Below are 21890 nucleotides of genomic sequence, written 5' to 3'. Positions count from 1 at the left end.
CTTGGGAGCGGGTTGATGAAGAACTTTTGGTCTTCTGGACATTTTATGCAAGGCCCGTTGTCTCGTACGCTTCCATGAAGAAGTATACAATGGATTGGAGCTCAGGCTCTTGAGGGTGTGCAGACTGAAAGTTCGATGGCCAAGGTTGTGGTGGGTCTTGGTTCCGGATTGTAGGTAGCGGAGGTTGAACAGTTTCGCCGTTTGTTCTTTCGATTAACTCCTCAGCAGCAGGAAGCTCTCGTTGGTGGTGAGGTGGAGCATTGCGGTGATAAAATATTGGAAGGGTAATGTGCATCAACACAGCCTCGCTCGGCACCCATCTCGACTGGACAGGGTGGATCCATTGGTGGGGACCACAGCTTGCATGTCATCGTGAACCTGCAGACGACGAAGGTTGGCGACACGTTTTTTTGTGGCCGGCCGAATTTGAGAAGGATTTTCCACAGCCCCTCTCGATTGACAGAGTCGAAGGGTTTAGAGAGGTCGAGAAAGAAGGCCGTGAACAGGGCACATAGTCGTTGCCCCGCAATTGTTTCTGCATTTGTCGTGCGGTGATGGTTATAGGCATGGACCCTCGCGGTCAGATATGTAATGATTATTCGCGGTGCATGTTAACACTAGAAACGATGCACAGCAAAACACAAAACGCATTACAACACAAAAAGTGAAACAATTACAGGGCGTGGGAAACCAATATTGCTGCGATTGTCACATGGCGAAGATCAATATCGCATCATATAGCGGCACGGCTACCACCCAAAACCCGCAATCGCTCCTCCGCGGATAAGCACCGCTTGGTGTTTTCAGGACAATCCACTTTGACCGAAACGGCTATTTCTGGCCTCGTAAAAACACCCTTCCCAGTGAAACCCACACCGTGATGCTCAAACACAATCTGTGATTGTTTGAAGGCCCCCAGAAGACCTCTCTGCCTTGTGTGCTCAGTTTAAGCAAAGAAGCCACCAGCACACATTGTAAGCAGATAGGAGCAATGTTCATTGTTGACAGCAAACTGAGAAAAAAAAAGCAATACTATTACGTTATTGCTGTGCTGCGCAGTACAGCACAATACCACAGCACGGTACTAACAGCAGCAGCCCAAGAGGCACTCTGCTGTATTAGTGCCGTTCTCTTACAGTACCACTGTGGGTAAAGTACGCATGCAATGCCGACTCCTATGATCCCTCCCTTCTTCACGTAGCCACTCCCTGCATCGTAAATGTCCAGCTAAGTCATCGCAATGTAGCCATGCCGAGAGCGAGAACCCGAACAGGCACTCTCTTTCAGGCACGGGGCTGCGCGCCCCATCACGGAATGATTCACGGACACGTGCCACTACACTAAACTGCCTTAAATCCATAATTAAAACTCGCGTGGGCAAAGCAGGTGACTGACAGGGAGAGAACAATCTGTGTGAACCCGGACCACGGTGTAAATGGGACGAAAGAGCTAGTGTTTCTGGAAGTCCAAATCCTCGACACGGGTGGAGGAATTAAGGAGTGAAGTTCACGGCAGCAGCATAACAAGAGTGATAACAAGGCGACTGGCCGTCAATGAGTGAGGGACTGCGGCAAATCAGAGGGTGTTGGATAATATTATCAATCATCCTGGCCACTGCTTTGCGTTGAACAATGAGGCTCGCCGAACGGCCAGCTCTAGGTTTCAGCTCAAACTGCAATGCTGCCAATTGACTACCACGGCATTCCACCTCATGAGAATGTGTTGCAATGGTTTGCTGAGGAGTAGAAAGAGCAAACTAAATCAAAATATCTATTTATACTGCAAGAGGAATCTTATGAGCTATAAAGTAATTTTTCACAGATGTCCAGTATCGGCAGGTAAAAACATTACAACAACAAACAATGCAAAAACATGGCAGATGTGCAAAGCACAACAAAGGTGAACAAATCACCCAAAAACATATTAATACAACTAAATCATCCCCATTCTACCAGGCAAAGCCCACTGAAGCATTCAACGTATTTTTCAGAATCGACCTGGCCACAAATGATAGCTCAACAAAATTACTAAAATAATCAGTGAAATAATTTTAATGTGAATGCACACGAACGAACCACAGAGCAGACACCTTCAATGTCAAAGATGCATGAATTATTTTGGTTGCGTCACGCATTGTCTCATGCTGTGATTCGAGATGTGGTGCAGAACTAGGAAGCCAAGACTTGCCCTGGCGATGCATTGGTGCAACCTGATTGTCGATCCGTCAAAGCAACTAACTATAGCCGGTCGCAAATGTCTAAAAATTAATTAATCACGTGCCACTAACACTGCTTTTTTAAGCTGCTAAAACTGCTTTTTGTGTTTAGTTTGTTGTCTTTCCCCCACACCTCTGATTAGCACGGATGGCTACGTATGGTGTGACAGAAGTTCAACATACATACATACATACGTCCCAGAATTGCTGTAGTCAGACAATTACTTTCATTGCCAAAACTTTTGAGGACTTAACCTCAACCCCACACCTAACTAGACAAGCATGGTATGCAAGCGTCAAGTTAATGTCGACATACACACATGCATAATAAGCGGATACTGGATTTCAGTGCCATCAGAGCACTACCACCACTGCCTTCAACCTGAAAATCGGTCCTAGAATTTGCTTGCGTTACACCAATGCTGCTGAAATCATGCACTCCCACCAAGGCCGTGTGGAAGATATGTTGTGTGAGAAATAGCTTTTGTTTTATGTGAAGGGACAGATATTTGTAGCAGGCGTAGTCTGCTAATTTGTGTTGTGTTGTGTTTCTCCTTGCTATGGATTGCACAGCAATATTGACTGCCTAATCTGCCATTCCACGTGTAATACTTGTGGTAATAACCACAGGAAGTCGCTTTTGGGCAGGTTCATCATCCACTAATAGACTGAAGTGTTTCCGCCACTCAACCACTGGTCTGAATTTCTGGCGGTCGCTAAAGTGCATTTCACTCTCGGTTCCATGCTTAGCTTAGGGATGGGGCGCATTTCAGGTGAAGTGGTCATAGGCCATAGCTGGCGCTTGGAATGGGGACCGCCATGCACCCCAGGTGTAGCAGACGGCGTTGCGGCGAAAGTCCGTCTTTGTGCTCTTCTCTGATCCCACATCTGTGTCACTGGCCTTCACCAAACCCCCCATCGTCCTGCATAATGATGTAGGGCACCGCGGTGGCGAGATGTTCACTACCACGTCCGGTATGCAGGAGGTCGTGGGTTCGATCCCGCTGCCTGTATATTTGGAGTTTGCATGTTCTCCCCATGCTCGTTTGGATTTTTCTCCGGATCCTCCTATTTTCCCTCCACAATTTGAAACATGCATTTAAGAGAATTTGGCCACTATAAATGTCCACACAATAGCCATTTCGTTGAGCTATCATTTGTAGTCAGGTCACTTGTGAAAAAAAGCTACATCACGAAGTGGACCTTACCTGGTAAAAAATTGATATTTTTTAAGTCATATAACCTCGAGGATAAACAAATGGGGAAGCCCTCATCCAGCAGTGGATTGTGTACGCAGTCAGTCCCCCAAGCACTGCAATAGGTCCCAGGGGCTGTGAACAAAATACAGGGCACTGTCACGGGAACACAAGGCGCAGGCCAAGTGTTACTCAGCGCCCGGGGACCAGTCTCGCCATGGCACAATGAGAACAACGAGGAGCGTTCTTCCGTTAATGGTGACAAAACCCAATGCCTGCCCCTGTCAGGAAGCCACGGTCGTTGGTGCCACATTCTCTGCTGAACTGCCACCAGTTAATTTTGCTTCGTCAATGCAAAACGTGAAATGTGGCACCTTGTAGACGATTAAGCGCTGCTGGATGACGGCCTTCCCCACACCACACGGGGGCAATGCGGGTCGTTTGATTGTCCGTCAATGCGCTGGTCAGTGCGGGTTGGGGAAGGCGGAAAGTGTAGAAGTAGGAGCGTAGAGGTACAGTACAATAGTGCATTTTTATGTACTGCACTCTACAGCCTGGCAGCCTATAACAACCTGTTCTGGTGGTCGTCACCTATTCAATGACTATCCAGGCTCAAGTCTACTTAGCCTCTGAGATCCCATGAGATCGGGCACCTTCCGGGTGATTTGTTCATTGGCCAAAATAATGCAACATAAACATTACCCACGAACATTTGTTTGACACAATACTGTACAGCAGGGGTCCGCAACCCCCGGGCCACAGACCGATACCGGTCCGTGGCCTGTTAGGAACCGGGCTGCACAGCAGGAGGTGAGCGGTGAGTCCACGCGTGGCCCGCCCCCATTATTTTATTTACCACTTCCGTCCGCGCCTCTTTCCCGCACTTCGCACTTTTCTCAGTCACAGTGTTGGTAAGTCCACAAGCTAACCCTTAACAAAATGAGTAAAAAACAAACGTCGCCGGAGAGCTTCTTTAAAAAGGGGGAAAGACCCAATGATGAACCCCCCCGGTCCGTGAAAAAATTGTCTTCCACGAAACCGGTCCCTGGTGCCAAAAAGGTTGGGGAGCACTGCTGTACAGTATCTTATTTCAAACCTGCATAAGTCTGCAGTGTGCTTCAGTGTCAATGTAATGCCATTGTGGCACCACCATGGCGAGATGTCAACTGCCTCGCCTGGTATAGAGAAGGTCGTGGGTTCAATCTCGATACTGACGCCTGTATATTTGAAGTTTGCATGTCTATCCCTCTCTCCCAGTGGTGGCTTGGATTTTTCTCCAGGTCCTCCAGTTTTTCCCTCCACATTCAGAAACATGCGTTTAGATTATTCTGCTGCTATAAATTTTCACATGATAAGCCACTTCGTTGAACTATCATTTGTAGCCAGGTCGCTTCTGAAAAAGAACCTTACAGCTCAGTGGGTCTTACTTGGTAAAATACAAAAGTTACATTTTAGTTATATAGTTTGGAATCGTTTCAATGCATCCTGAGAGAAACAACATGCTGTTAGGTCGTGATTTGCAATCAGCATGTCCCAACTGGCAGCCTGCCATGCTGCCAGGTAAACACAAAACTACCATCCACAGTGACACTTACATCTCGAAGGACTCCGATATATGCCCTCTCTACAAATATAGCGCTTCAAAAGCTGATACAGTAAAGCATCGATAGTGGCGGGTTTTATTAATCACGGTTTTGCCTATTCGCGACAAATTTATTAGAGTGCCAGATATTTAAAATACGACTCCGCCGCCATAGCTCGCAACTACCGGACAAGGAGTTGTGAAGCGTGGGAGCGACGTGGATGGTGAGAGTGGTGTGGATGGTGAGAGTGGTGTGAATGTCGTCATTCATATATATACAGTTTATGTTTACGCGTAATATGTTTCTGCCCAACGAAACCTATTTTTCCCATAAGCTACACGTATTAATATTTGTGGATTTAACGTTCACACCCTTCTCCAGCAACGTGTACCCACGAATATTAAGGGTTTACTGTAAAACAATGCGGCATTATCAGTCCAGTACAAAATAATTTCTCTGCCCAGGAACACCTCAAAATACTTTCAGCAGGGCCCGACTTTAGATATGTAGCCAATTTACGATCGAGTATTTTTTTACGCGAGAGGAAAACAGAACACCTGCAAATAACCCGCAAGAGGGATTAACATTCAAAAGCCCATCGGCAATTCAACAACCTACTTTCTATACTGATTTGTACACGTCACCATATAGAGTTTTATCTCACAAACATGGTGAATCCTACAACTCCCAACCACTGTATAATTATTTCCCTCACTGTATAATTATTATACTGTATAATTATTATACAGTGAGGGAAAAAAGAATTTGATCCCCTGCTGATTTTGTACGTTTGCCCACTGACAAAGAAATTATCAGTCTATAATTTTAATGGTAGGTTTATTTGAACAGTGAGAGACAGAATAACAACAACATCCAGAAAAACGCATGTCAAAAATGCTATAAATTGATTTGCATTTTAATGAGGGAAATAAGTATTTGACCCCTCTGCGAAACATGACTTAGTACTTGGTGGCAAAACCCTTGTTAGCAATCACAGAGGTCAGACGTTTCTTGTAGTTGGCCACCAGGTTTGCACACATCTCAGGAGGGATTTTGTCCCACTCCTCTTTGCAGATCTTCTCCAAGTCATTAAGGTTTCGAGGCTGACGTTTGGCAACTCGAACCTTCGGCTCCCTCCACAGATTTTCTATGGGATTAAGGTCTGGAGACTGGCTAGGCCACTCCAGGACCTTAATGTGCTTCTTCTTGAGCCACTCCTTTTTGCCTTGGCCATGTGTTTTGGGTCATTGTCATGCTGGAATACCCATCCACGACCCATTTTCAATGCTCTGGCTGAGGGAAGGTTCTCACCCAAGATTTGATGGTACATGGCCCCGTCCATCGTCCCTTTGATGCGGTGAAGTTGTCCTGTCCCCTTAGCAGAAAAAACACCCCCAAAGCATAATGTTTACACCTCCATGTTTGACGGTGGGGATGGTGTTCTTGGGGTCATAGGCAGCATCCCTCCTCCTCCAAACAAGGCGAGTTCAGTTGATGCCAAAGAGCTCCATTTTGGTCTCATCTGACCACAACACTTTCACCCAGTTGTCCTCTGAATCATTCAGATGTTCATTGGCAAACTTCAGACGGGCATGTATATGTGCTTTCTTGAGCAGGGGGACCTTGCGGGCGCTGCAGGATTTCAGTCCTTCACGGCGTAGTGTGTTACCAACTGTTTTCTTGGTGACTATGGTCCCAGCTGCCTTGAGATCATTGACAAGATCCTCCCGTGTAGTTCTGGGCTGATTCCTCACCGTTCTCATGATCATTGCAACTCCACGAGGTGAGATCTTGAATGGAGCCCCAGGCCGAGGGAGATTGACAGTTCTTTTGTGTTTCTTCCATTTGCGAATAATCACACCAACTGTTGTCACCTTCTCACCAAGATGCTTGGCGATGGTCTTGTAGCCCATTCCAGCCTTGTGTAGGTCTACAATCTTGTCCCTGACATCCTTGGAGAGCTCTTTGGTCTTGGCCATGGTGGAGAGTTTGGAATCTGATTGATTGATTGCTTCTGTGAACAGGTGTCTTTTATACAGGTAACAAGCTGAGATTAGGAGCACTCCCTTTAAGAGTATGCTCCTAATCTCAGCTCATTACCTGTATAAAAGACACCTGGGAGCCAGAAATCTTTCTGATTGAGAGGGGGTCAAATACTTATTTCCCTCATTAAAATGCAAATCAATTTATAACATTTTTGACATGCGTTTGTAGGGAATATTTCAAGCATTGGGAATGTTTGGTCAACACCGGTTACATGTTGCATTTGTTTATTTTAGGCATGAGAGGAAACTGATGAATCTGGAGGAAACTCACGCAAAAGAGGGGGAAAATACTCAACTCCACACACTGGTGCCCGAATCAGGGATCGAACCCAGGCCCTTCTTGCTGTGAGGCATGAGTGCTACCACTGAGTTGCCACGACCCTGCCGCCCACGTGACTTTGAGGACACGCCGCCATATGAGGACCGCTTATCCAGTACCCCCCCCCGCCCCGAGAAAATTGCCAAAGCCACAGTCTCATCTGGGGCTGTTTTGTGAGTCAACACAGCAAGGGTACAGAACGCTGACAATCCCCCGTTTATCCATTCCTCAGCGGTGTGACCGCCACCAAGAGCACGGCAGCTCACGCGGCGGCCATGGGGCTCTGGACAAATATCGCCATACCCTGGGGTCTGGAAAGGCAACTTGTGTTACCCGCTCTCATTCCCCCATCACTCCCGTGGCACCAATATAGCTGCATACGGCTTCACTGAGGATAAATACCAACAGCCGGTTACGACTGAACCAGGGATTAAATACAAACTTAAGGATGGTTGCTCCACTATGAGCACAGGGCACATCGCCATGAGGGGTGACGGCTGGCGGTCGAGGCCGACGTCAGAGCGGCAGCCAAGAGAGGGGTCCGAAGGGACGTCCACAATGTCACAACGCACCATGCGGCTGCACGCGAGCTGATTTCATCACTCCACCTCGCAGCACACAGGTGTACGGTGGATTGCTACATTGCGGGACTGAGAGACGGCGATGGCTTGCGATGGATTGATCGAGGCTGACAATGATGATGATGCTCCAAGCGACTGGAAATTTGGATAAAATAAACAAGAAAGACCTCAGACTCTCACTTGACTGCCTACTGGTTTCAGTATCAAAACAAGTCAGAATCAGAATATTTATTCATATTGGATTAATCTAATGGGCTTTTCAAAGATATCCAGTAGGGGTGGGGAGGAACGTTACAACAACAAACAATACAAAAACACGACAGGAGTGCTAAGTACAAGAAAGGTAAACAAATCACTCAAACACATACAAATAAAACTAAACCATCCCCATCCTACCAGACGAAGCCCACTGAGGTATTAACTTATTTTTCTAAAGTGACCTGGCTATCAAAAATGACAGCTCAACAAAGTGGCTTATCATTTCGACATTTATAACAGCAAAATTACCTAAATAGTCCAAACGCACGTGCATAGGATAACAACGTGAGCATTGCCATTTCGGATGCCCCACGTTGGAGGGTGGCTCAGAGGTCAGGGTGCTGAGCTGGCACCGCTGAGGCGATTCGTTAGAATGCAGGCGAACGCCAGTGACTGGCTTCTCAATTGCAGAAAGTTGATCCCCTTAGTTCAGTCACCAATGACTGCGTGAAAATTTTATCATATTTAAAATATATATTTATTTTGTCTAAATTCAGCTGAGAAAATCGTGAAAATATCAGTGCGACCATCACGTGAAGAATACTCCTCTGTGCAGTAGGACGGGCGGTAAAGCGCTACCCCCTGGAGTGGACAATAGGTGGCTGGGGATCACCAGAAGTAGCTCTGTGATATGGGTGCCGCCGCAGTGGTGAGATGTTATCTCCCTCGCCTGGTAGACAGGAGGTAGTGGGTTCCATCCCGACCCTTCACGCCTGCTGTATATTTGGAGTTTGCATGTTCTTCCCATGGTCGCGTGGACTTTTCTCCGGGTCATCCATTTATCCCTCCACATTTCGAAACATGTGTTTAGAGTATTTGGCTCCTGCTATACATTTCCACGTGATAAGCCACTTCAATGAGCTATCACTTGTGGCCAGGTGGCTTCTGAAAAAAGCTACATAGCTTAATGGGCCTGAAGACCCGTTCGTGCACTGTTTAAATGCCTCAGTGTTATGAAATGCGTCATGGTTCAACAAAAAGAGGGAAGCATTGTTAAAACTTATAATTAAGAATATTGTACATTTGCATGTAGTGCTGTAAAAAATACTGCATAGTAAATTAAACATAAAATAAAGGAACATAAATAGCAAAACAATTCCTTTTATTTTCACTTCCCTTGAGTCCTGATGCTAGCTTGTAGTCGGAAGGGGGGTACAGGTCACCACAATTGCACGCAGAACCACACCTGGCTGCCTTTGTCTCCCAGTGGTGATATTTACACTCCAGGTATTAATTTGAGGCTGAGTCGACCATGGGAAGCCCCATGACCAGTTTAAATAATCATCACTGGTGTTGACCGCGAGCGGAAACTGAACTCGGGTCGCCACTTTGGTAGCACAGTGCGCTAACCACTACACTGCCGTCCCCCACACACTCACTTTCATACACACACGTGCGCACGTGTGCAGGTGTGCATAAGTCGAGGACTGCCTGTATATGCATATGTTTTTAAACCTTTCAGATGCTCAATTATAGCACGTAGAAGAATGTGCCAGCTCTACACACGAAACACCTGCGACCACAACGTGTCCAAACAACGCGGGCAGCATGGACGGAACCTTCAAGCATGATGCGCGGAGTTGGCAACGGTATCGTTCACACGACGGGGTCGAGAGTCAAGGTTGAGCGTGGTCGAGTGTAGGACCCATGGTGCAGGCACGGTGTCTACTGGGGCAGGGTAGACTTTCACAGCAAGCGCTCTCACCAACACCTAATTCAGTGCACCGTACAGAACACAACATTAAGCATGTGCGTGCACCACGGGCCCAGGTGGCTCATGACAGCGGCCTCAGTGAACTGTAAACTAAGTGGTGACAAAGACAAAGTTCTAGATTTGAAGTTTTCGTGACTGCAAGGATTCATATTCTTAGGTTTTTTCGGTAAAGTCACGTAGGTAAAAAATTAAAAATTAAAGTAAAATAAAAATAAAAATCACGACGTTTCGGAGGCAACACAAGCTTCCGTCTTCAGGTGGGACCGTCACAGCACGATAGCTGTATCAAGATCATTGCTACAAACGCTGTGGGCTCTCATGAAATTGTCTTTTCCGAGACTAAGGTGCTCTGCAAGCCTCCTGGCTACCATCAAAGGTTTGTACACGAGGCCATCCAAATATACAAACACAGACATAATTTCAACCGTGATGATGGGTACAAACTTAGTAATCATTGGAAAGATGTTATCAACCATACAAAAAAGATTTAACTACACATATTTGGAGCATTCCTGGCAGCGATTTCAGCCGCACCACCTCTAAATAACAATAGGCTCTGTCAACCATTCTACACAACAAAGACTAATTTCCTGGCAGCGATTTAAGCCGCACCACCTCTACATAATAATAGGCTCAGTCAACCATTCTACACAACAAAGACTAATTTCCTGGCAGCGATTTCAGCCGCATCATCTCTACATAACAAAAAGGCTCAGTCCCTTTCACACGCACCTTTACATCATCCGCACCTAGTTTACACAACAAAGGCTCATTCCTAACATCGTGCTTCAGCCGCACCGAACCTCACAAAAATAATATTCAGGGCCTACCTTGGCTCCTCCCACCCTCAACCAGTATATATACAAATACTGTTTCTTGGAATTACTCTCACTTGATTGAGCTATCGTGCTGTGACGGTCCCACCTGAAGACGGAAGCTTGTGTTGCCTCCGAAACGCCATGATTTTTATTTTATTTTTATTTTACTTTTATTAATTTGAATTTTTTACCTACGTGACTTTACCGAAAAAAACCTAAGAATAAAGACAAAGTTCCCATGTGTTTAGCCTTAGCACACGTTAGGGGAAAGCGCTTGTTAGCGAGCACCTATGAAGGCCGACACGCCACAAGAGGGGGTGGGTGGCCAGCACCACGACCTTTGTCTCCCTAGTGGCGATGTTTACACATTGCACAAGGTGCTCATTTGAGGCTGAGTCGACCTAGAGGAAGCCGAGGACCGGTTCAGATAATCGCCACTGGTGTTGGCCGTGAGTGGGAATCAAACTCGGGTCGCCGGGTTTGTGACACAGCATGCTAACCGTGACACCACTGCTCCCCACACACACACGCATGTACAGTGTGCGCTCGAAACACGATGGGCGCATTGCTGTGTCCCCACACACAACGGGGGCGTTTGTGGTGACCCCAAAAATTAAAAGTTTTTTCGATTACCGAAGCTCAAAACCTGAGCAGCACGCAAAGCAGCGTTGTTTTTGTTGCTGTTAGCCGCGTATTCTCGCTGCATGGGAAACCCTCACCCCGGTTCAGTACCGTGCTGTGCAGTAACCGGAGCCCTGGGTTGTGTGGGTTTAGGAATTGGCTTGTGATCAGCAATCGTTTCAGTGTCCTTTTACCATTCTTTCATATTGCTTTGTCATATTGTTCTCGTGTATTTAAAAAAAACACAACAGTGTAGATAACATTACAAGCTCTTAATGGGCTACATTTATCCGTCTTGGCAAGAGGAATATCCTGGCACACCCTGCCCCTGTTCGGACACAGTGTACGCCCGATTGCACGTTGTATATAACATTGTACATTACCGAGGAATGAAAATCCCCATTGATTTTTCAAGTCTATATTTCACGATTAGAGTTCTGCTTGGGATGTCCGGTCAAATCACCTTCGAGCAAAGTATCTCCCCACGCGAGAGGAAACTGCAATTCTTGGGAGAAACCTGACACCTTGGAGGAGAGCGTGCGTTCAAGAGTGGCAGCTTGACCCGATGCACAAGGTCGTTACCCAGGCACGAGCGTGAACACGGCGCACGGACCGCGGTGCGTGCATATACGCAGCGTGCATGGTGATACTCTCGTGGATTCAGTGCTCTGTATCCCAAATGACAGGACTCGATGATTTGTTCACTTTGTCTTCTCCCGAATGTGATCCCAATTTTGTTATCGGTGCCCCATCCGTTCGGATCTCTCGCACGACGATGTAACTCCTTCATGTTAGAGAACGGTCCATGGAAGCGGATATCACAGAGCTAACTCTGAGATGAGAAACGCCTCCAAGGGACGTGTGGTCCACACAGTAGGGGGGACTGCACTTTCCTACCCACCCTGCGACACGAGAATAATGTTTGTCGTGTTACAAAAAACAATGTTTTTAATTCTCAAGAGCTGGAATTTGACCAAATAAAATGCAAGACCGAATTTAGTTTTGATGGGGTTTTCTCTTGCAGTGACTAGGCTGAGACCATCAACTCACCACACCTGAGAACCCGGTTTAATCACAGGCGGCTGCCTGGGATTCAAACCCAGGACCTCAGCGATGCCAGCTCAGTGCTCTGAACTCGGCCCCACCTTTCTCTGTAACTGCACAAGAGCTACTGAAGCCACGATGTGTAAAAGAGGGCTGCAGCAACGTTCCAGTGAACAACGATGATTAAAACTGACGAGAAGTGTTTTCTCATTCCTGGCACCGCGTCACAGGGAACTTGATTCACCATCTGAAGGTTGTGAGTTCACATCCCTTATCGGGCTCAACTCAGCCCAGCGTACCTCTGAAGTAAATGGATATCACTGTTGGAAGTCCACCACATAGCTGTGCAAAGCCCTTTTGTGTATGGTGGTCACCCATCCAAGCACTATCCCGGCTCAACCCTGCAAAGCTTCTAAGATTTGATGAAACTGGCCGCGTTCCAGGTGATTTGGTCACAGGGTGTTTGCGAAAATACAAACATATTTCCATTCATACGCTGCATATTCAAAGTCAAATAAGTTGTAAAAGAAAATGGGACAGCATTCATCTCCATAGGTGAACATTCCACATTCCCATGGCAGGAACTAGTTTGTTCGAAGGACAATCGCGACTTGCTCACCATAATGATGTGGCATTGATCTCCACGGGGACGATTGGCCGAGTGATCGTGAACATATGACCTCTGTTCAGGTTGCGAGTCAAACGCTTAGCACAGCAGCGCCCGGCCAGGCTGCAGCACACATTCACCCACGGAGGCCTCGCGTGGCAAATGCTGCCCATGCCGCTACACCGCTGTGCAGGTGCCAGCGTACACAGTGCTCGCCCGACGTGTGCAGCGTAGCAAATACGCAGGCGCAGGAATTCACCTCCGGAAAAAAAGTCAAAGCGGGTGGAAATTCCACATTTTCCACAGAAGGGTCAAGAAGCGTCGCGCAAGGTAAGAGCTCGCCGCTACCCAATGGTGCGAGGATGGTCTCGCCCGTTAGGAGGCACCTGATCATTGACGCTGCCAACCACGTCCTGTCCCGACGCGGGACGAAGACCTGCGCCCCCGTGCCACCCAAGACAGCGACATACGACGAGCTCGCAAAAAGCGACAATCCGGTGAGTGCAGGCCCACATGCTTTCAACATTCCGTCTCCACGGTTGACGTCCCCCCCTCTCCCTCCCCCCTTCCCCCTCTGGGGGCGACGAGTTCCCTTCCTTTGGCCACCACCGCCGGCGTGAGTCTGGGCCACGGCCACTGGTGGTGCCCACTCCCCAAGGGGACGGGCACTGACGGCGACCGCCAGAGCCCTGCCGCTGCTCCCAACACACGGTCCATGCAGGCAGCGTACGGGCATGTGAGGGCACGGTGCGAGAGTCGAGGATGAGAGAGTTGGGGATGAGAGAGTCTGGGAGGAGAGAGTCAGGGAGGAGAGAGCCAGGGAGGAGAGAGTCATGAGCAAAGTCAGGGATTGGAGAGCCAGAGAGGACATGGTCATGGAGGAGAGAGTCATGGAGCAGTCAAGGATTGGAGAGCCAGGGAGGAGAGGGTCATGGAGGAGAGTCTGTGAGAGTCAAAGCTGTAACAATGAGTGCAAAGCGGAAATTGCTCTGCGTGTTCCTCCCTGTGGCCTCCACACGGAGCCTGTGTCCACGCATCACCATTTAGAAATAAGGCACCGCGTCACAACGCATGAATACACATGGAACAGGGGATTCACGTAAATACAAGCGTGTTCCCGTGTGTCAATGTATGGTGCTGGCCACCCACCCCTCGTGTGCCGTGCCGGCCTTCATAGATCGTCTTTAAAAGCATTTGTCCCAAAAGTCTGTTATGTCAGTGTGTGCATCAGTGTGTCAATGTGTCAGCGTGTGCACCGGTGTGTCAATGTGTCAGCGTGTGCACCGGTGTGTTAATGTGTTAATGTGTCAGTGTGTGTATCAGTGTGTCAATGTGTCAGCGTGTGCACCGGTGTGTCAATGTGTCAGCGTGTGCATCAGTGTGTCAATGTGTCAGCATGTGCACCGGTGTGTCAATGTGTCAGTGTGTGCACCAGGTGTGTCAATGTGTCAGCATGTGCATCGGTGTGTCAATGTGTCAGCGAAGTGGCTAGCGTCACACCGGTGTGCCTTGGAGTGCCACACACACAGTGGGATGTGGTGTGTAGCAACCCTGCCACCTAGATTCGATTCCCGACCCCAGATAACTGCAGTGAAAACAGAAACCAACATACTGGTCTTGCGCTTCCCCTAGATCGACCCAGCCTCAGATGAATATTTGGTGCGATTGTAAACATCACTACTGGGGAGACAAAGGCGGATGGGCGTGATGCTAGCCACACCACCCCCTCATTGATGAGCCGTTCAGACCTCCATTGGTGCTACTCGTTTTAGTACGATTAGCGAGGTTGGCTACGTAGAGTGCGAAAGAGGTTCAACATACATACAATAGCACTTGCTCCCACAACCTATAAGACACCGTACGATGAACCTTTGTCTTTATCCCAGATAATGACCCAGTCACAGTGTGTTAGTGTTCGTGTGTGTATCAAATTGTGTTGCAGTTTATGCAAGTGTGTCACTATTTGTATTTGTCCGTGTGTGTGTGTGTTTCGGAATGTGTGTCAGTGTCGGTGTGTGTCAGTGTCGGTGTGCGTGTGTCAGTGTGTGTGTCAGGATGTGTGTGTGTCAAGGTGTGTGTGTCAGGGTGTGTGTGTCAGGGTGTTTGTGTGTCAGAGTGTGCGTGTTGTCAGTGTGTGTGTCAGTGTGTGTGTCAGGGTGTGTGCCGGTGTGCGTGTGTCAGTGTGTGTGTCAGTGTGTGTGTCAGGGTGTGTGCCAGGGTGTGTGTGTCAGTGTTGGTGTGTGTCATTGTCAGTGTGTGTGTCAAAATTTACATCTTAGTACGAGTACCACTCTATCACTGTTTAAGGTGTTTGTAGCACAGTGCGTTAGTATGCCTGTGTGTGCGTGTCCTGGGCCTCCCCTAGGTCGACTCAGCCTTAAATGAGTACCTGGTTCAATATGTAAACATCGCCAGCCGGCCTTCATAGATGCTCGCAATCAGCTCTAGCCCCAAGAGCCTGTTACGGCTGTACGGGGGATCTTTAAATTTATATAGGGTGTGCATGTAATCTACAATTTATATGAGTGTCTTTGTGTGTGCAATCTACAGTGCGTGTAGGTGTCTGTATGTAATCTAGTGTGTAGGCGTGTCTGTGTGTGTGTGTAATCCAGTGTATGTAGGTGTGTCTGTGTGTTATCTACAGTGTGTGTAGGTGTGTCTGTGTGTGTGTAGGCGTGTCTGTGTGTGTGTGTAGGTGTGTGTGTGTGTAGGTGTGTGTGTGTAGGTGTGTGTGTGTAGGTGTGTCTGTGTGTTATCTACAGTGTGTGTGGGTGTGTCTGTGTGTGTAGGTGTGTCTGTGTGTTATCTACAGTGTGTGTAGGTGTGTCTGTGTGTGTGTGTAGGCGTGTCTGTGTGTGTAATCCAGTGTATGTAGGTGTGTCTGTGTGTTATCTACAGTGTATGTAGGTGTGTCTGTGTGTTATCTACAGTGTGTGTAGGTGTGTCTGTGTGTGTGTAGGTGTCTGTGTGTTATCTACAGTGTGTGTAGGTGTGTCAGTGTGTGCGTGTGTGTAATCTACAGTGTATAAGTGTGTACGTGTGTTAGTGTGTGCGTGTGTGATGTGTGTACACAAAGACACTGGATACGCGTATTTCCACGTGTAAGTGACGTACACGGGGTGTAAGGATAGTGCGTGATGCTTGTGTTTGTGTGCTGTCACGTAGCCTGTGTGGGGGTTACAAGTGTGTGTGTGTGTGCAAGGGTGTGTGTGTGTAAGTGTGTGTAAGTGTGTTTGTAAGTGTGTGTGTGTAAGTGTGTGTGTGTAAGTGTGTGTGTGTAAGGGTGTGTGTATGTAAGGGTGTGTGTATGTAAGTGTGTGTGTGTGTGTAAGTGTGTGTAAGTGTGTGTGTGTGCAAGGGTGTGTTGGTTTTGGGAGCGGTTGTGCAGCGTTTTGGCATGGCCAGCGCACCGCACTATGACCCAGTGACGATTATTTGAAGCGGTCCTGGGCATCCCGGAGGTCGACTCAGGCTCAAATGTGTACCCGGTGCGGTGTGTAGTAAACATCGCCACGGGCGTGGTGTTGATCACTCGCCCCTTCGTGTGCCGTTCCGGCCTCCATAGCTGCTGCTCGCTAACAGCGCTTACTCCAAGTCTGTTCAGGCTACACGGGGGATCTGTGTAGCACTCGTTTACACACACACTAGTGTGTGTAAACAAGTGTGTACACTAGTGTGTGTGTGTACACGTGTGTGTGTACACTAGTGTGTGTGTGTAAACGAGTGTGTGTGTACACTAGTGTGTGTACACTAGTGTATGTGTGTGTACACTAGTGTGTGTGTGTAAACGAGTGTATGTGTGTACACTAGTGTGTGTGTGTACACTAGTGTGTGTGTGTACACTAGTGTGTGTGTAAACGAGTGTGTGTGTACACTAGTGTGTGTGTAAACGAGTGTGTGTGTACACTAGTGTGTGTACACCAGTGTGTGTACACTAGTGTGTGTGTACACACACACTAGTGTACACTAGTGTGTGTCTACACTAGTATGTGTGTGTGTGCTCTCTCACCTGTGTCTCTCTGCCAGTCTCGGCGTCTCCGCTCCTCACGATCCCAGCGGCTCCAGGCGGGGGGTCCCCACCTCGCTCCTCCTCCTCACTCTTCCTCACCGGCCCTCTACTCCAGCCCTCACCACTCCGCTCCTCCCGCTCCTCCACCACCACCGACCACCCCACTCCGCTCTCCGGGTAGGCCGAGCTGGGCGGAGGGTAGCGTGACACTGACACACACTGACACGCACACTGACACACACACTGACACGCACTGACACACACACTGACACGCACGCACAGCGGCTCCGCTCCCTCTATCTCTCGCTCTCCCTACCGCTGCCCCCACAGCTCCGAGCCTCTTCTCTGCTCTCCGGCACGGCGCCTCCCGTCTGCGCTCAGGGCCGAAGGGGCGGGGCTGTGGGGGCGGTCAAGGGGCTGGGGGAGTGGGTCGGGGGCTGGGGGAGGAAGGGGGAGGGGCTGAGGGAGGGGGTGCTGCGGGGGAGGAGTCGGAGGAGACCGCGGACCCTGGCGCAGGGCGCGAGGGGAGCTCCTCCTGCAGGGATGGGGGAGGGAGGCGGCGGAGTGGTGGGGGGTGGGGGTAGGCGGGGTGGGGGTTGGCGGGGTGGGGGGGGGCTGCCCCCTCCCCGCGTGAACCTGGTCCACAAGTTGACGCGCGCCCCTTGCGGGCACTCTGAGCGCGTGCACGTGCGCGCTCACGGTGTCCACGTGCGTGTGTGTACACGTGCGTGTGTGTACACGTGCGTGTGTGTACACGTGCGTGTGTGTACACGTGCGTGTGTGTACACGTGCGTGTGTGTCTGGACCACTGGACGGGTTCCGCAGGATTGGAAGGATGCCCTGGTGGTCCCCCTCTTTCAGAAGGGTGACCGCACAGACGAAGAACTACAGGGGCATCTCACTCAGTGTGACGGGAAAGGTCCTGGCAAGGAATATTCAACATCGCCTTGCTAGACACGCTGAGGAGAGGCTTGCGGAGCCCCAATTCGGTTTCAGGAAAGGGCGGTCCTGCACAGATGCCATATTTTCTGTCCGTCTGCTACAGCAGAGGTGTAGGGAATTCCAACAAGACCTACATCTCTGCTTTATTGACCTGGTCAAGGGCTACGATACCATCAGTAGGCCAGGATTCTTGGTTGTGCTTCATGCTCTCCGGGTCCCCCACTCTCTGTTCCCACTCATCAAGGGCATTATTGATGGTGGGCAGGCCCCGGATAAAGCTGCGTGGCCAGAGTCAGAGCCATTCCCTGTTCACGTTGGGGTACGACAAGGCTGTGCTCTGCTCCCACATTATTTAACATCATCTTCGACCACATAGTTCGAGAAGCCTCCAATGGCTGTACCGGAGGAATCTCCATCTGGTACATATACAATAGGAGGCTGATCGATGCCCGGATGTGTTCAAGAGATGGCTCCCAACTGATTAATCAGAAAAATAGGTTTTCCCTATTTTATGGCAACAAAACAGGGGTTAAGATGTTAAAACACCAAACTGCAACCTTTTGCAAGGAATCATGTCTGCATTAACCACAGATACTTGTGGTGAAAATAAATAAAAAAAACATGCTCTGACAGTAAATGCATTGTCTTTGAAACTGATTGGTCCACACCAGAGACAGCTTTCTTTAGAGCCTAGTCTCAAACAGTGTTAGACCAGAGGACGCCAAAAGGCGAACAGCACAAAGACAATGCCACTGTCAGGACATTGAGAGCTCGGGGTGAGCAGCTACATCATGGGACCTCCTTAGCCAGTGTCAAAATATAAGAATACGTTTTCCCCTTTTTTGTTATTATGTACACTGATAATCTGGTGGTTGCTGCTCACTCTGAGGAGTTCGAGGTTTTGCTGCTGAACCTGGAGCGGGCGACTAGGAGGTAGGGTCTCACCATCAGCCACCAAAACTAAGCACCTGCCTGGATATTTTGTATCATCCAATACTCTACTCCCTCAACTCCCCATGAGTGATGAGGTAGTTGTCGCGATAGATATGTTTCTGTACCAGGGTAGTGTGCTTATGACCAGCTCCGGTTTGGCAGCAGGTCTCATTCCGAATCAGCCAAGCAGCAATATATTTTCGTCAGCTGCGTAACGCTGTATGGAAACTACCTGGTCTGTCGTTCCACACAAAGCTCTGAGATCTTCTCGGCCACAGTGATGCCCTCTCTTATCTTTGCTTGGGAAACGTGGACCCCCCCTAACGGAGCATCTTCGCCAGTTGGAAACATTTAGGCTGGCCTGCCTACGATCCATCCTGGGTTTAACCAGGCTGGATTGTGTGAGGAGCTCACAAATCCTTGAAAGATCTGGGCAAAGTCCCATCGGTGAGCTCCTCCGGCAGGCAAGGCTGCATTGGCTGGGTCATGTAGCCCTCATGCCCAGCCACCACATGCCGAAACAGCTTTTGTTTGGCCGGATCGAGGGGGCTTAACGGGCGCGGCACGGGCTAGAGAAGAGATGGAGTGATGTGGTACAGGAAGACATGGAGCTGAGTGGACTTGCCGATGACTGGTACCAGCGGTGTCAAGATCGGCCTCTGTGGAGGAGGCTCGTGAAGGACGCTACTGGGCAGTTGGAGGCAGTCGCCCTCCAGCAACAACGGAGGGCGGAGGAGCGACGCTCACAACGAGCGGAGCGCCGGGTGGCTAAAGCACAGCAAGTTGGCACAGTAGGGGGCACAGGTGGTGCATCAGCCAGTCATCTCGGTCATCTCAGTCAGTCGACCCGTGGCACCTGGGTCTGCGCCGTGACCTCCTGCCAGCGGGCGTTCGACACTTCACGTGGCCTCAAGGTGCACATGGCCTGGCACAAGCGTCGTGGTGACGTCACCGCCACTTAGTGGCGAATGGCGGTTGTTGTTGTGTGTTTAAGGTCGTCTGTGCGTGTGAGTGAAGGTGTATAAACTTCCAGCGGGCCTTCGACGCTTCACGTACCATTAATGTGCACATAGCCTGGCACACGCGAATGGCGGTTGTTATAAACTTCAGTACTGGGAAGACGAAGGCGGCCGGGGGTGGTTCGAGCCACCCACCCCCTTGTGTGCCGTGCTGGCCTTAAACAGGTGCTCTCTATAACAGCACTTTCCCCACAAGTCTGTGAAAGGCTATGTGGGGGATCGTTGTCTTTGTAAGGCTGTGGTGAGCAGTTGTGTAGCACCGGGCGAACCGAGTACGATTCCTGCTCACAACCAATAAGTGGCGAATATCTGAACCGATGCTGGGCCTCATGAGTACAGTACCTGGTATGGTGTGTAAAACATGAGCAAATGGGAAGACAAAGACGGCCGGGCGTGGTCCTGGCCACCCACCCCCTCGTGTGTCGGCCTTCATAGGACCTCACTAACAGCACTTGCCCCAACAAAAGAATATACGGGGGAACGTTGTCTATGTTTTCAAAGGCTATCGGCAAGTGTGTGGGTGTGTCTCGCTGTCTCTGCGGAGCTACGCACAGCGGGGTTAGGGAGCGGCGTGGCTGTCTGCGCCCCGAGCTTGCAGGGACACCCCAGCGGATGACGAGGGCGGTGCCGGGGAGGGCAGGGGGGAGGGCAGGGGGGACGTCAGTTCACGCAGGGGGGACGTCAGTCCAAGTTCAGGGGCTGCCCCTAACGAGGAAGGGGGTTCCACCCACTACAAATACAAAGATCCCCCGTATAGCCTCAACAGAGTGTTGTGGAAAGTGCTGCGAGCGAGTATCGCCTATGAAGGCCGGTACGCAACGGGGTGGGTGGCCGGCTGGCATAACGCCCGGCCGCCTTTGTCTTCTAAGTGGCGATGTTTAAACACCGCACCAGGTACACGATTAAGGTTGAGTCGACCTAGGGGAGGCCCAGGGCCGATTCAGATAATCGTCACTTGTGTTGGTAGTCGTGAGCGGGAATCGAGCTCGAGTCTCTTGTGTTCTTAGCGCAGTGTAGCAGTGACCAACCACTGACACCACCGCTCCCCACACTCACAGCCACCACCACCACCACACGCGCGGGCTCTCCTCTCCTCCTTCGGGCCGTGCTTCTCCTAGCACCCACCCAGCACCAGCGGGGGGCACGAGGAGACCCGGGGGGGGGGGGGGGCGAGGGAGTCGGGGGCACGAGGAGACCCGAGGGGGAGGGGGGCGCGGGGGAGTCGGGGGCACGAGGAGACCAGGGGGGCGAGGGAGTCGGGGGCACAAAAAGACCCGAGTGGGAGGGGGGCGCGGGGGAGTCGGGGGCACGAGGAGACCCGGGGGGGGGGGCGAGGGAGTCGGGGGCACGAGGAGACCCGAGGGGGAGGGGGGCGCGGGGGAGTCGGGGGCACGAGGAGACCCGGGGGGGGGGGGGCACGATACCCGAGGGGAGGGGCGCGGGGGAGTCGGGGGGCACGAGGAGACCCGGGGGGGAAGGGCGCAGGTTTCGTGGGGGCACTGCCCCCACGAAACCCGCTGCAACGGCTCGTCCAGCAGCTGCCGTAGCAGCCCGGTTCGAGTCGCTGCGCCACCCATCCCCCTACTCCCCCGCTCTCCTTAAGTGGTCCCCGCTTTGTGGAAAAATCTCACCGGAGTAAAAGAAAATGACCGAAAGAATCTAAATGAGAGTCGTGTTTTGATTTCCACACCAACAGCGGGTGGGTGGCGCTGGTGGAGCTGTGGGGTTGGAGGAATGGTGGTGCTGGCGGTGGCATTGGTAGTTGTGTTGCTGTGGAGTTGGGGTTGTAGTGTTAGTGGTTGTTGGTTGTTTACTGGTAATGTGTTGATAGTATGGTGGAGTGGTGGTTGTGTGGGCGTGGTGTAACTGTGTGGTGGTGTGGTGTCGGCAGTGTGGTGGTGGTTGTTTTCTAAGTATAGTGGTGTTTTTTTGTTGGTGGTGGTGTGGTAGTGGTGGTAGTATAGTGGTGGTGGTGTGTTCGTGTAG

General features: G+C 50.3%; 1 protein-coding gene across 2 annotated transcripts in view; it reads right to left on the bottom strand.

Moving 5' to 3' along the window:
* Positions 1–17405, bottom strand: part of HIVEP2 (HIVEP zinc finger 2) — a 165472-nt gene extending 148067 nt beyond the window's left edge. For both annotated transcript variants that reach the window (XM_078866219.1, XM_078866220.1), the window contains exon 1: positions 17011–17405. The gene's annotated coding sequence lies outside the window, so the exon portion shown is untranslated. The remainder of the gene's footprint in view (positions 1–17010) is intronic.
* Between the last annotated feature and the right edge of the window lie 4485 nt (positions 17406–21890).

Source organism: Lampetra fluviatilis, chromosome 22, assembly GCF_964198595.1.
Source record: "Lampetra fluviatilis chromosome 22, kcLamFluv1.1, whole genome shotgun sequence".
In the NCBI taxonomy this organism is placed as follows: domain Eukaryota; kingdom Metazoa; phylum Chordata; class Hyperoartia; order Petromyzontiformes; family Petromyzontidae; genus Lampetra; species Lampetra fluviatilis.
The sequence above is the reverse complement of the archived record's forward strand: the minus strand, read 5'-3'. Positions and strand labels throughout refer to the sequence as shown.